The 13,559-nt window shown below is 35.6% G+C and overlaps 2 protein-coding genes and 1 long non-coding RNA gene across 3 annotated transcripts in view; 2 read left to right on the forward strand and 1 right to left on the reverse strand.

The window, feature by feature from the left end:
* Positions 1-13,559, forward strand: part of LOC139973996 (fibrinogen-like protein A) — a 162,059-nt gene that overhangs the window by 107,423 nt on the left and 41,077 nt on the right. The gene's annotated exons all lie outside the window — the stretch shown is intronic.
* Positions 1-13,559, forward strand: part of LOC139973989 (uncharacterized) — a 128,673-nt gene that overhangs the window by 100,584 nt on the left and 14,530 nt on the right. The window lies entirely within an intron of this gene.
* On the reverse strand, positions 3,934-10,822 carry LOC139974502 (uncharacterized). The gene is made up of 3 exons (XR_011795494.1): positions 10,390-10,822; positions 6,323-6,384; positions 3,934-4,515 (listed from the first exon to the last, which is right to left on the reverse strand). It is a non-coding gene; the product is annotated as an uncharacterized lncRNA (long non-coding RNA).

Consider the following 13,559-nt stretch of genomic DNA (forward strand, 5'->3'; position numbering starts at 1 on the left):
AGCGCTACGTGGCTAAATCACTTGATATCATACGGTCAATACTATTCTGTTAAGGTATCGTTAGTTGCCAGCCACGTTGTTTAGCATATAGTAGTTTGTTCATGCCAGCAATATACATAGAAGGCATTACCTTGTAAATGATGTATTTCCTTGTGATGTCATCACATCGAACACGTGGAACAGTGCTACGGGGCTAAATCACGTTATATCATCCTGTTTATGATTCCGTCCATCATATTTTCCGTTAAGTGTCGTAAGTTGCCAGCCACGTTGTGCAGCAAACGGTAGTCTTTACCAGCAAGGACAACATAAGGCATTACCTTGTAAATGTTGTGTAAAGTTAAAGCAGTTAAGGTACTTTGAAATCATATAAATAACATAATGTCCGTCAAATTGCGTATGGAATGGGTTGTTCCTGGTAATGATCATTTAAAAGGGAATCGTATCGTTTGAAAAATTTACTGCGTGGGTGATATGTAACAGTGTTAGCTCAGTGGTGAATGCCGGTGCCTTCCAATAATCAGGTCCACGGTTCAAGTTACTCCAAGATTAATGTATGTCGTTCAGTTATAGAGTTGTTGACAACTGACAATTCATAATCATGAACATTAAACATGAATGTAAGAGACTGACTTCGGTCAGCTTGCGGCTTTGATAAGCCAATGAGGCTTCTTTGCGAGTTCCTGCTCGCAGGAGGATCTAAAATACATACATACAAACATACAAATAAGATACTAGTTTGTGGAAAACCAGCCGATACTCATAACTATTTCAGTAACTACTGGTGCCACCTGTAACATACGTTACCGTGTTAAGAACTCAAAGTAAAAATTAATGATGTACGGTTGCGGGACATGAACAGTAGTTAACATGTACAGGTGGCACCAGTGGTTACTGTACTAGCTATGTGTTTGGAGTAAAGTAAGTACTGTACCGATTGATTCCAGTTCACAACTCTCTTTAAATTACGCCAATTCGCCAATTCGTCATGCAGAGAACGAAGAAAGGCCATGTTTCGGTATACTAGATACAACTTCAATTTTAGAATCGCGTATTAAAGAACTCGCACCAAATGGTTGGCAAATCAGCTACTGTTATATCCCTCAACCGTGTATCAATAATTATCAGTACTTACTACTTTGTGTTCAAAACATGTGTCACAGGACATGAACAGTAGTTAGTTATTGTACGAGCCATGAATATTGGGTGGAAAAACAATATTTTTGTTGTTGTTTTAACAAAATTATTGATAATTGTTAACACCCCAGTAAATAAAATCAAAACCACATCGTAAAATAGAATAACTATATTTCATTGGTAGGCCAGCAGAAAATTACTATTCATGTGATTTGTCTAATATCCGAACGGTGCTGTTTGATATTGATATGTCACGAGTCCAAGCGATTTGGTGTTAAAGTATTTTAATACGCTGTGAGCGTCCTTTGCATACATGATGTCCCATATCAGTAGAAAGGTTTAAACGACAAACAAACACAGTTCTTAGTGCTTAACATTCACCTTCGAAATTCGACTTATTATTAGTTAACTCGTAAACATATGTGGCAAGCTTAAGACAATGAAAATATAGTCATTTAATCCAGTAATGTTTCAAAATACAGATAATTTGATATTTATTGTGTGAGATGAATACAACCTTTCTTATCATTTCTTGTGTTTGAATTGCGAGTTCTTTAATTCTAACTAACAATTCTAGATAAAAGAGCTTCTAAGTAAAATACAGCCTTGTAATAATCATGACACTTACATAATATAACAGATGTCGATATGTGACACACTAGATTGTATGACATAGATTATGGATCTTAAATGTGACCAGCTGTTAACTTACGTGGTGTAAATGGACAAACGTACGTATGAAGGTGCCTCCTTTGGTAACGATTTCAAGTTCATTACTTCTGTCCCTGTCTCAGCAAGTATCTCCTTTATTTCTTGCAACTTTTTTTCTCTGTTTCATTTTGGATCGATGGCAGAACTTCGAAGCAAATATATTTTCGTCTTTGCGGTGTTGCTGCTTTTAAACTCAAATAGTATTCGGGTAAGTCTCTAAAATATAAATGAAATGAAATTAATTTCTTCAAAGTAAAATTGAATTAATTTGTGTTACTAGTATCATTGTTTTCACTGATTTACAATTTGGAACTCAGTATTTTATTAACTTCAGATTAAAGAAAACCCTGTACCTTTGTTTCTACATATAAATATAACAACGGTCTACCTGCGCCGACTTGTTACCTCGAGTATTTGTAGAGAATATTACGATTGATGAGCTATCCTCTCTATTCAACTGTAACTTTTTTGAAACTTAGATATGTTTTTTTTTTCTTCAAATGTTGTGCGTTATCGAGCATTATTCTAAACACAATTATCTCTCTTTATTACTTTATTGCATTTATTATCTTGCCCTTATATTTTCTTCTGATAGCCCCTCTATTCGTACTGTACATTCTGTATCATTTGTTGATACCCAATGATGAATTACATCATTTGATTTTTTGAGAATCAAGCAAACACGTAAATGGAAAATGTACAAAATAATTTTACTAGGCAGAACATCTACCTTTTAAATGTCTTTTTTTAGAGACTAAACTACTTAAAATCAACACGAATCTCTTAGAGGAGAACTTTGAAACATACAAAATACATATACAAATTGAAATATTTAAATGTTTTTTCTTAAATATATCTCAAATTCACACAATTCTGTTTTTTTCTCACCCATGTTGGGTGCAAAGCCTAAACGGTCTTGTAACGAGTGCATAAGGGTTTCAAAACCCTACATATGATTAAGTATTCATTAACCTATGCTAAGAAAAATAACTTTATGATTAACTTGTAAACTTATCATTTGTGTATCAAAGAAAATATCGGATGAAATTTAAAATGCGAATGTATAAAACAAGTAACAATTTCAAGAAACAACTTGAGAAGTTATTCCTTCACGATAACAATTTTTTCTTCCAATTTATAAAATAATACATGTTTTCCGAATACAAAATTGATCTCTCCGTCAAATGACCGCCCAACTAGTATGATAAAATAAATAAAGTTCAGCTTTTGAATTCTAAAAGAACAAATATCCATACGGAAATAATCATGAAACTCTTCAATAAGTTTAATATCTAAATTGCATTTTTTACAACGTTACACTGATATGATCAATCTGTTGGATTTAGTATTCGAAAAAAAAAAAAATTCCTAATACACAGAAGTTTAATAAGTCAAAATTAAAGTTCTGACAGGTTTTTCATGTACATAAAAATAGCAGTTTTACGCAGTATAGCTGAATTTTATTTATTTATTTATTTATTTTAAAACGAGCTAAGAAAACCTCAGTATTGTAACAGTTAACATTAGAGCAATCAAAGCAATTTCAAATTGGCTTTTCACAGACTCGTTAATATGTTTAGTAGTATTACAATATATAACAGACAAAAACTTGGAAATTTGCTAGCTTGGTATCTGTAAAACATTACACAATAAACGCATCAATGTAACACACTCTTCAATACAGGCAAGTACGTACGAATGTATATATATCAGTTCATCATGTAAATACCAAAGAGGAAATAATATCTTAAAAGGATCAACAAGTATTTGCCAACCATCCCAAAACACCTTATATTTCATACAGGTAATTTGGCAACTAATATTTCAAATACAAATATCACCGTTTTATACGAGCATAATACTGGAAAATCGTTTCCATTAGTGTTATGTACAAAATATTAATCTTAATAATTGTGTATTTTGTCTTGAAACATTTTTTTTATGACCTAGCAGTGTCAATCCTAATATTCCTTCTTAAAATGTATCATCCCTTAATTTCAATCGTTCCCCTTACTATTTTGAGGGTTAAGGTAACATTGTATGTTCTCCAATGTCTTGTTTTCCCTCTGGCGGTCATAGCATCGTATAACACATGTATCTGTTCATTTGATTCGGTCATGTGCGTTAATTATAGGAATGATTTTTAACGCATGTCAATTTAATATTCATCAACTAAATGTAAATATTTAAATAGTCGACATATTTGTAAGAATTTCGCACGAAACGCTGCTTTTAGAATACAAATAAAGTAAGACAATTATAAACTAAATGTTATGAAAAGTTATAGGGAAAAAAAGGATTATAAAAAAAATCAATATGAAAAGTTCTTAGTTTTGAAGTTGTGCCTTTATCATCAGAAAGAGCGTCTACTAACGGACAATTACAAACAAATTCATGCTAAGAAAAAGAAAGTTGTACCAAACGAATATCAAGAAAAATGAGAACAGTAAAGAGACTTGTTTATTAGCATTACTCAATCATCCCAGACAAAAACATAAATTAATGCATATAGCTTCGCGCTGTGGATTTCCGTTGTAAAGTTCCTGATTCTGGTTTGAACAGAACAAAATTGTAGAAATGTTATAATTTATGATTTAGAGCCTTCTTCCCCGTTGTCGACAATACAGACTTGTAGCCATCAGTTTCCTCGTTTCTTCCTTGCAAAGTCTGTAATTACAAATATTGAAAATGTTACCATACAACACGTGATCACGTGGACGAGAACGGCTATTTTTCAAATCGAGTTGTTTTTAGTGAGTCTAGACGAGGTTTTATTGCCAAGAATTTTCAAAATGGATATAACTTTACAGAAACTCTAACATTTTTTTTACAAGAAGCCTAAACATTCTTGTAACGAGAGCATATTTGTTCGAACCCCTACATATGATCAATTATCCATTAACCTATGCTAAAAATAATAACTTTATGATTATCTTGTGAACTTATCATTTGTTTATAAAAAAAAATCGCATGAAGTTTAAAACGCAAATGTATAAAACAGGTAACAATTTAAAGAAACAACTTGCGAAGTTATTACTTCACGATGCCAATTTGCTTTGTCAATTCATAAAAGTATTCATATTTTCCGAATACAAAATTGACCTCTCCGTCAAAATGACTGCTCAACTAGTATGATAAAATAGATGAAGTTCACCTTTGATTTTTAATAAGAACAAATATGCATACGGAAATGATAAATACACTTTCGAATAAGTTTAAGATCCAAATTGCTATATTTACAACGTTATACTGATATGATCGATCTGTTTGATTTAATATTCGAATGAAGCATTATTCCTAATCCAAGGTATGTCAACATGATATGTCAACATAAAGTATTGATGGGTTTTTCGTGTAAATTAAAATAGCAGCTTTACGCAATATAGGTGAATGCTTCTTTTTTTTTCAAGACAAGCTAAGGAAACCTCAGTATTGTAACAGTTTATGTGTGCCATATTTAACGATATTTTAAGCTACAAAAACAGTATAGATCATTCAACACTGGAGCATTCCAAGCACTTTCAAATTGGCTTTTACAAAATTGTTAATCTGTTAAGTATCACAATATGTAACTGACGACAACTCTAAAATTTGCTCGCTGGGCAGGTATCTGTAAAACATTACTCTATAAATACACTCTTCAATGAGGGCAGGTACATATGAATAATTATTGATCAGTTCATCATGCAAATACACAAGAGGAAACAAAATGTATCTTAAAATGATCAACAATTATTTGCCAAACATCCCCAAAGCACCTTATATTTTATACAGGTAATTTGCCAACCGATATTTGAAAGCCAAGTTACACCGTTTTGTACTAGCTCAATACTGAAGCATCGTCTTCGACAGTTTTATGTACAAAATGTTTATCTTTACTGCATGGGGGGTTGGACACACAATTAGGATTTGGGGCACTTATCTTGTTAGGGTTGGTTTATAAAGGTTAGGGACAACTTCTCTATTAGGAAGTTGATTTAGATCAATAGAAAACAAAATTTGGAATTGAAACATAAACAAAAAATGCAAATTATATATTATTAGTTATCATCATTATTCCAAGTTTTTAAACGCTATTATAATTTAAAAAAAAACATAAAACAATACTGAGGGCACAACCTAATATTGAATAACATTGATCAACACGAAATAGAACATTATTTTGCCATCATAGGTGCGCTGTTTTAAATAGATTGCAGTGGGTTACTATGAAACACGATTACAAAAACCGTAGCTTACTACCTTACTACCTACCATTGGGACTAGGTAAAAATTAGATCGTGCTATAAATCGGTAGCATGTGCTATTTTGATTACAGTAAGAACTGAGGAAATGTGTAATATAAACCAATGCAGTTGTTGGCATTTGTTGGGATTACACATATCCTCAGTTATTACTGTAAATCTACTAGCACATGTTACCGATTTATCAGCACGATCCAGTATTCACTGTGGTACAAAACTTTAAGACTTACAGTAGTTACTGCAATCTCTCTGTGAATCAGCTGACCACAGCTTCCAATTCTGAAGTTTAATTCTGAAAAGATAAAAGCGAAATTGAATACAAGACCGTAAACTTATTACTTGTCTTATACAGCAAGGAAAGTTTTTTTTTTCATCTCCTTTATTGCAATCTTTGGTCTGTATCATACATATGAGAGAAAATATACAAATATTCGCTTAATATAAGTAAAAACAAAACTGGCGAATAAACTGGTATTACTTTTAATTACGGTGTTTCAAAGAGAGTGCAACAAGTTCGGAATGCTGTATACACGTCTTCATAACTTATAATGTTACGTGCATTTGATTTTTCAATTTTTTTCTCTACTTGAAGCAGAAATTTGAATTTGTACATAAATTCGGTTAAATGTGGTACTTTGTCTTCCACTTTTGGCTTAAAATATAATACTTCAGATGAAAGATAAGAAAGTTGTATGGATGTTTTGGGATTAACTTATACCCAAACAAAATATCACGTTTACTGAAAACGAATTGAAACCCGAAAATACGCTGCTCTAAATCCAAAATAAAAGACGAAGTCATTTGGCAACCCCCAAAATAGATGATCTAGAGTTTCTTCAAAACTTCCGCAAAAATTACACCTAGCATTATCAGTGAGCTTCATTTTATAACGTAGATAATTTGTTCCTAAAATACGGTGTAAGAAACGAAATTGGAAATACCGAATCTTGCTCTCTCTACAATACAAAAATGGAATACGAAATATAGTTTGCCATTGTGAATCATCAAATGAGAATTCACCATTCCATTTTCTATTGGCAGTTGGAGGAGCAGCTATGGTACTGATCAAAGAATTGTAGATATGGCGGGAACGCAACAAAGAAAGATCAGTATTAATCATTTCCTCTTTTGTATTCACCAAGGCCATATTATCTTTCCAATGTCTCGGTATGGCGGAAATAATGCCATAATACGTAGTAAATGGCAGTAAGTCTAAAGAGAACTTGTTTTTAAAAGCCAAAAAGGACAAAAAACAGCCATTATCATCTAACAAGTCGTCAACCTTCACCACACCTTTTTATACATGCATGGAATTATAAAAGAATGGACGATTGTCGACCTTCAAATATGAATTATTCCAAAGAATTTGCTGTTTAAAGTTCATTACAGGGGTTTTGAAGACATAGCAGGACCACGCGCGACAGACATCGTTTATGAAAGGATCATTAATAAAAATGTCACTGAACTGATAATTGCATCTGAAGAGCAACTCTTTCCCGTATTTCTTCAGGTGGAAATCAAAGAAAAGCTTCCAATCCGCTTTGATGCTATTTATATATCTTGCAACCCATGTACATTTAAGACCCCGAATGAAGGAAACTATGTGGGTTGCTTTCAAACCGCCGTGTTCAATTGAACCGATTAAAGTGTTACGCTTAACCTTATCCGGTCTGCCTGACCAGATAAACCGATAAATGAAAGACTCGAGTTCCTTTATAAAATCCTGTGGTGGATCAGGCAGCACTTGAGAAAGAAAAACAAGTTGGGAGAGACCGAAGGTTTTGACAATAGTAATTCTCCCAATAGGAGTCAAATCTCTCATAGACCACACATTTAATTTATTCTTCAGGCGAGACAGCTTAGGAGTATAATTTAAATGAAACAAATGATCCCTATCAGTATCGAATGTTATTCCTAATACAGTGACAGGACCCAAGGTCCAAGTAAACTGTAAATCGTTAAGGAACTGTGGCTTTCCGCAGTAAAAGGGCCCAAAGGGAAAATGTTAGTTTTTTCATAATTAACTTTCAGCCCTGAAGCCATTTCCAAAGAGTGAAATATGTCAACCACAGCGGTCAAACTTTGTTGAGTACCATCAAGAAAGATCGCAGTGTCGTCCGCATATTGTAAAATTTTAATATCATGATCCAGAATGCGAATTCCGCGAATACGGGGAGAACTGTTTACATGAATTGAGAGAATCTCTGCACATAAAATAAAAATATACGGACTGAGAGGACATCGCTGTCGCACACCTCTGGTAATATCAAAGAATGCGGAAGAATACCCATTATTGTAGACGCATGCGGTGGAATTGGAATATAAAGTCCTTACCCATCTGCCAAGACTTTCGTCGAAACTAAAAAAATTCAAACATTCAAGAATAAAGTTCCACTCTAGTCTATCAAAAGCTTTCTCGAAGTCTACAAGAAGGAGGAAGCCAGGAACATTATAATCATTACAGTAGTCAATAGAGTCAAGGATAAAACGAATATCCTCCCCTATAAACCTCCGCTTGATAAAGCCAGTTTGGTTGGAATTAATTAGAGTGGGAATAGCATATTTTATCCTGGTAGCCAAGGCATTTGCAGCAATCTTATAATCAACATTAAGTAATGAAATCGGCCGATAGTTTTTAACCTGTTTTAAATATTTATCTGGTTTAGGGATTAGAGTTATAATTCCTCGACCTTGCTCATTTGACATATTGGTAATATCATATGCATAATTTAAAGAATCAACAACCAAATCACTGATAACTGGCCAAAAACGCACATAAATCTCGGCCGAAAGACCATCACTCCCAGGGCTTATTACAAGTAATATTGTGTAAAGATATATGTGGATCACAATTATCACTGGTGTAAAGCGATTGGTAACAGTCTGATAAAATAGAGAGAATTTTTTCATTATTAGTAACCTCTGTTCCCTCCGCTGACTTTAGAGTATGAATAACATTGCAGTTTTTATGACGGTTTTCCAAATTGAGGAAGTACTTTGTAGCCCTTTCTCCCTGTTCCACCCAGCGGACCCTAGACCGAACAATAATACCATTGAGTTTATAATAGTAGATATGCTGTAAATCATTTCTGATCCTAGTTAAATCCGCCAAATCACCCGCTGAACCTGAGCGGAAATAGCGCTGTTCAATACGGGAAATATTTCTCAAAATATCTATCTCCTTTTCCTTCTTTCTTTGGCCTTAATTCTACTATATTTTATAGAAAACCTCCGAATTGAATACTTAATGAACTCCCATTTCGTATTAGGACTGTCGTACCTGTGACTATCAGTCAGTTCCAAGATAAGATCAGTAATCATTGAAACATAATCTGTGTCCTGCAGCAAAGAGTTATTGAGCTTCCAAAAAACCGGGATCCCGCTTCATATTAAAAAGGCTCATATCTAAATTGACAATTGAATGGTCTGAACCTATACCTGGGGTGATGCTAGTTCCAACAACATTGTGCACTAAGTTACGGGATACCAGAAAAAAATCCAGCCGGCAATGTATGCCTTGAATAATATTTGACGACCAAGTAAAACTTTTGCAATGCGGATTCCTCTCCCGCCAAATATCGACTAGATCTAACGAATCCATTATTTCAATGCACTTATTTCCGGCATGAAAATTAGTATTGGGATTTACCCCCACCTTGTCCATATCCAAATTAAAAACAAAGTTGAAATCTCCACCAACAAAGAGGGAGTCCTACTTGAAATCCCGCAGCTCTCGTAAAAACAAATCATAAAAATTCCGGTCGTCTGCGTTTGGACCATATAAACAGGCTAAAGTTATCAATTTATACTTTACAGTTATTTCGATTATCAATAAACGCCCGTTGTTACAATTAACTGATCTATGGATTTCAAATGCAAGGTTAGGGTGAAATAATATACAAACACCCCGGCTTAGAGATGAGCCATGACAAAAGACAATTCGCTCTCCCCATTCATTACACCAAAATTTTTCATCACGTTGTACACTGTGTGTTTCTTGAATCATGATGATGTCACGTTTATGCCTATGTAAGAAAGTAAAGACTTGACGCCTCTTTTTTGCCTGTCTTAGCCCTCGGGCGTTATACGTACACATTTTCAAATCAGCCATACGAGTACGAAAAAACCCAATCTACTGATTCATCGGCTAAATTGGTTACAGGCATAACAAATAGTTCCTTGGAAATTTTACAAAGTAGTTTTACAGACACGTAAATGACCATTTTATCATTATAGTAAGAGATGAAATCAAAAGTAAAAAACAAAAATATCAAAATGTTCAAAGTAGTGAGCTTACGATTTGTAAAGTCCAGAAACTCAGAACTCCAAGACAAAAACATGTCGAAAAGGATCACTAGCCCGAGTTCCTTGGGCCAAACAATAGAATCCATAATATAGTTCCAGGTCCAAAGTAATAGAAATATGTCCAATAAGGAAATGGTGTAAAGGTCCCAAATTGTTCAGGGGGAACTCTGTTCAGCCCATTGAAGAAAAGTCGTACGGCTTCCCTCCATGCGCTCTCCAGCCGCCAGCAGCGAAGTGTAATCTAGTTCCTTGACGAAAAAGTTCATTTACTCTGGGGAGCCCCTTTCGCTTTTCCAAGAGATCTACCTTCGTGAGATCGTCAACGACGTGATGGTTTTCCTCCCTCAGAGCCCGTCTCGCATTCTTCATTACTGACAGCTTGTCGTTAAACTTCACTAATTTGACGAGAATATGGCGACTCCGGTTTGGTACAGATCTCCCATCACGGTGAGCACGTTCGATCGGGCACTTATTCACTCCCGTCTTAGCAAACACCTCTGAGGCAATCTTGAGACAATCCTCTCCTTGGGAGTAGTCCATCCCAACAATGCGGACATTGCTGCGGCGAGAAAATCTTTCTTGTTTATTGATCAGCATTGCTTGATCCTCTTGTGTCTTCGATAAGACCTCAATCTTCTCCTCTAAAGCGTTGCAAATTGTTTTCAGCTCGGTGTTCTCGGCCTTAAGTGCTTTGATTTCCTTTGTGTTCTTTGCAATGGCTTTGCCAAACTCTTTACGAATTTTCTGTAATTCAGCATAGATCAGTTCTATTGACGTATCCAACGTATCAGTCAGCTGTTGTACAGACGTCGCGTCGTCACTGTCTTCCGTGTCATCAGTGCGAGTGTCCTGTGGTAGGGTTGGGCTTAGGCTCAGTTTCTGTTGTCGTAAAGCGGCGGCTTCAGCCAGCGTTTTCTTTCCCAAACTGCCCTTCGGACGTCCTCGCTGAGACATGTTTCCGTTCAAAAAGTAGCAGATGGAGGTTATGAAATGTATGTCACAGTGGCAAAACCTAAAAACTGGACCTGGAGCGTGAAATTTACGGTAAAATATCCAGCCCGGAAGGAACGGTGTTTCTACTGGAACATGTCAGGCTCGTTTTTCAGCAAGGAATGTTAAGCTGAATTAATTTCGGTGATCAAATATAAATCAGTTTCTTGTCGAAATTTAGACAACCATAGTCGACATATTCTCACTGAAATTCGCTCTTATTAAACATATATTAATTGAAATCACCGTTGCGTATGTTTTAAATTACCATAATTGAAATAATGACAGACTATTCTCTCTGATAAGTCTTGTTTTTCTCGCTACGAGATCCGATGTCACATAATGTGGGAAGCAATCATTTTCAATTTTGCTTTAAAGTCAACCAATCCGTGCATGCGGTAATGTTTTGTAACGAGTAAAGACATGAGCGTCAATGTTAAAAGACTGACCACGGATAAAACTGAAGGAGTCTGCTCGTAGCGAGCGCCTTGGGGCAAAATATTTTTCGGGTGGGGTCAAAGGGCCCGCCTTACGGCCCTGACGGGGTCCAGGGCAAAAGTCCCGGCGAAAGCCGAAGTCTAACAGTTTGTTACTGTTTGGTTACTGCATTTTTACCAAAAGTCAGTCCTGGCAAGTTATTAGACATACGAAAGACTTATCTATTTAATATCCGGGTGAAACTTAGGGCCTTTATCATGATTGATAAAATCGTATCCTGAACCCAAACGGAAACATTCTCAATGTTTGGTTTTTCAAATACAATAATCTTGTTATACAGATGTCTACAATATGCACACATAAGGTACCGTAAGTACAATAAAAAAAAATCACCATTGGGTATCTGGGCACATTCACTTTATCGGGAAATAACAATACTTCAGTTCCCAAGCCAAGGTAGAATCTCTAGGGGTAGTTGAGTGATATCGAGAACAATTATGTATCGTCTAAATGATGTCGGTATATACTAGGGCCTTTTACGAAATTGTTAGTCGGTGGGCCACCTCCCAAACTGGACCATTATGACACTATCGAAACGTAGCGCCCGCATCGGTTGGAGCGTAGCTCAGCAAGAATTTTTTTATTGCGAAAAATGCCCGCCCCAGATTGCCAGAAATGGTACATTGCGAGCCATGTAAGTTGCATATGAACATTCTAAAATGTGAGATCTCATGTTGTAGAAAATTTTACTCTCCACAAAAAAAAAAAATATATGAGAAGAATTCGTTGCGGGATAAAATCACTTCGTAAGGGAGAAATAGGTCTTTACGTTACTTCATAAGGCAAGTGAGCTGAGTGGATCGGCCGTGTAACTGACTGAGCTTCAATATTGTTAGTTAAATCAACGGGGCACTGATTAAGGGGCTAAAAATATAACTAATAGGCCTTTATGAAACACAGAGAAGTAATAAGTATATAGTCCAGGCGTTCACATAATCATAGGCCTACTTCCATTTAGGAAGTTGAACTCTCAGGGGGCGCAGCTGCCTCCCCCCCCCCCCCTCCATGCAGGTTAAAAATAATATGCTGGAAAGGGGATTAGCGAATGCTGTTGACTTTCATGATCTGCTGGCTCATTATGTAGCCTGAGAGTTATATGGGCGTTGTTCCTCATTTAATTTACGCTACAAATAAAATCATTTATTCTTAAGTATCAGCCTGCCCCCCCCCCCATTCCTTCTCATGATTGATGACCTTTAGCCAAGTCAAGGGAAACAGAGTCAACCCTCTACTGCAGCCAAGTATTTAAGACATGGTAGACTTTATCCAATAGAAAGGACACCACAACCGGAGCAGATTAGAATTTGCTCTATTGACGTCAATTTAAGATCATTTCGATTCAGAGAGAATCAAATCGAAAACATGATTGGTTTCAAAAAGTCCAATGAAGATACCGTAGTATTCATTACAAGAAGACTCATGAGTCATAATATTTGTTATGATTTTAGCTTCACTTTTATTTCAAGCACAAATCCGTGTCCAAGGTTTCAGACTTCCTTGTTCTGTTTTCTACGGACGCTGTTGAGTAGCAGTTCTCATGCAATGTCTTCCATTTGTTGTATGTATTTATCACGTAATGAATTGAACCAATACATTTAGTGAATTATTTGTAGTAACAAAGATGGAAACAATGTTTTACTGTACGTTATAAATTCCCCCAGGCAGTATCTGTAG

Source organism: Apostichopus japonicus, chromosome 9 (assembly GCF_037975245.1).
Source record: "Apostichopus japonicus isolate 1M-3 chromosome 9, ASM3797524v1, whole genome shotgun sequence".
NCBI classification, from domain to species: domain Eukaryota; kingdom Metazoa; phylum Echinodermata; class Holothuroidea; order Aspidochirotida; family Stichopodidae; genus Apostichopus; species Apostichopus japonicus.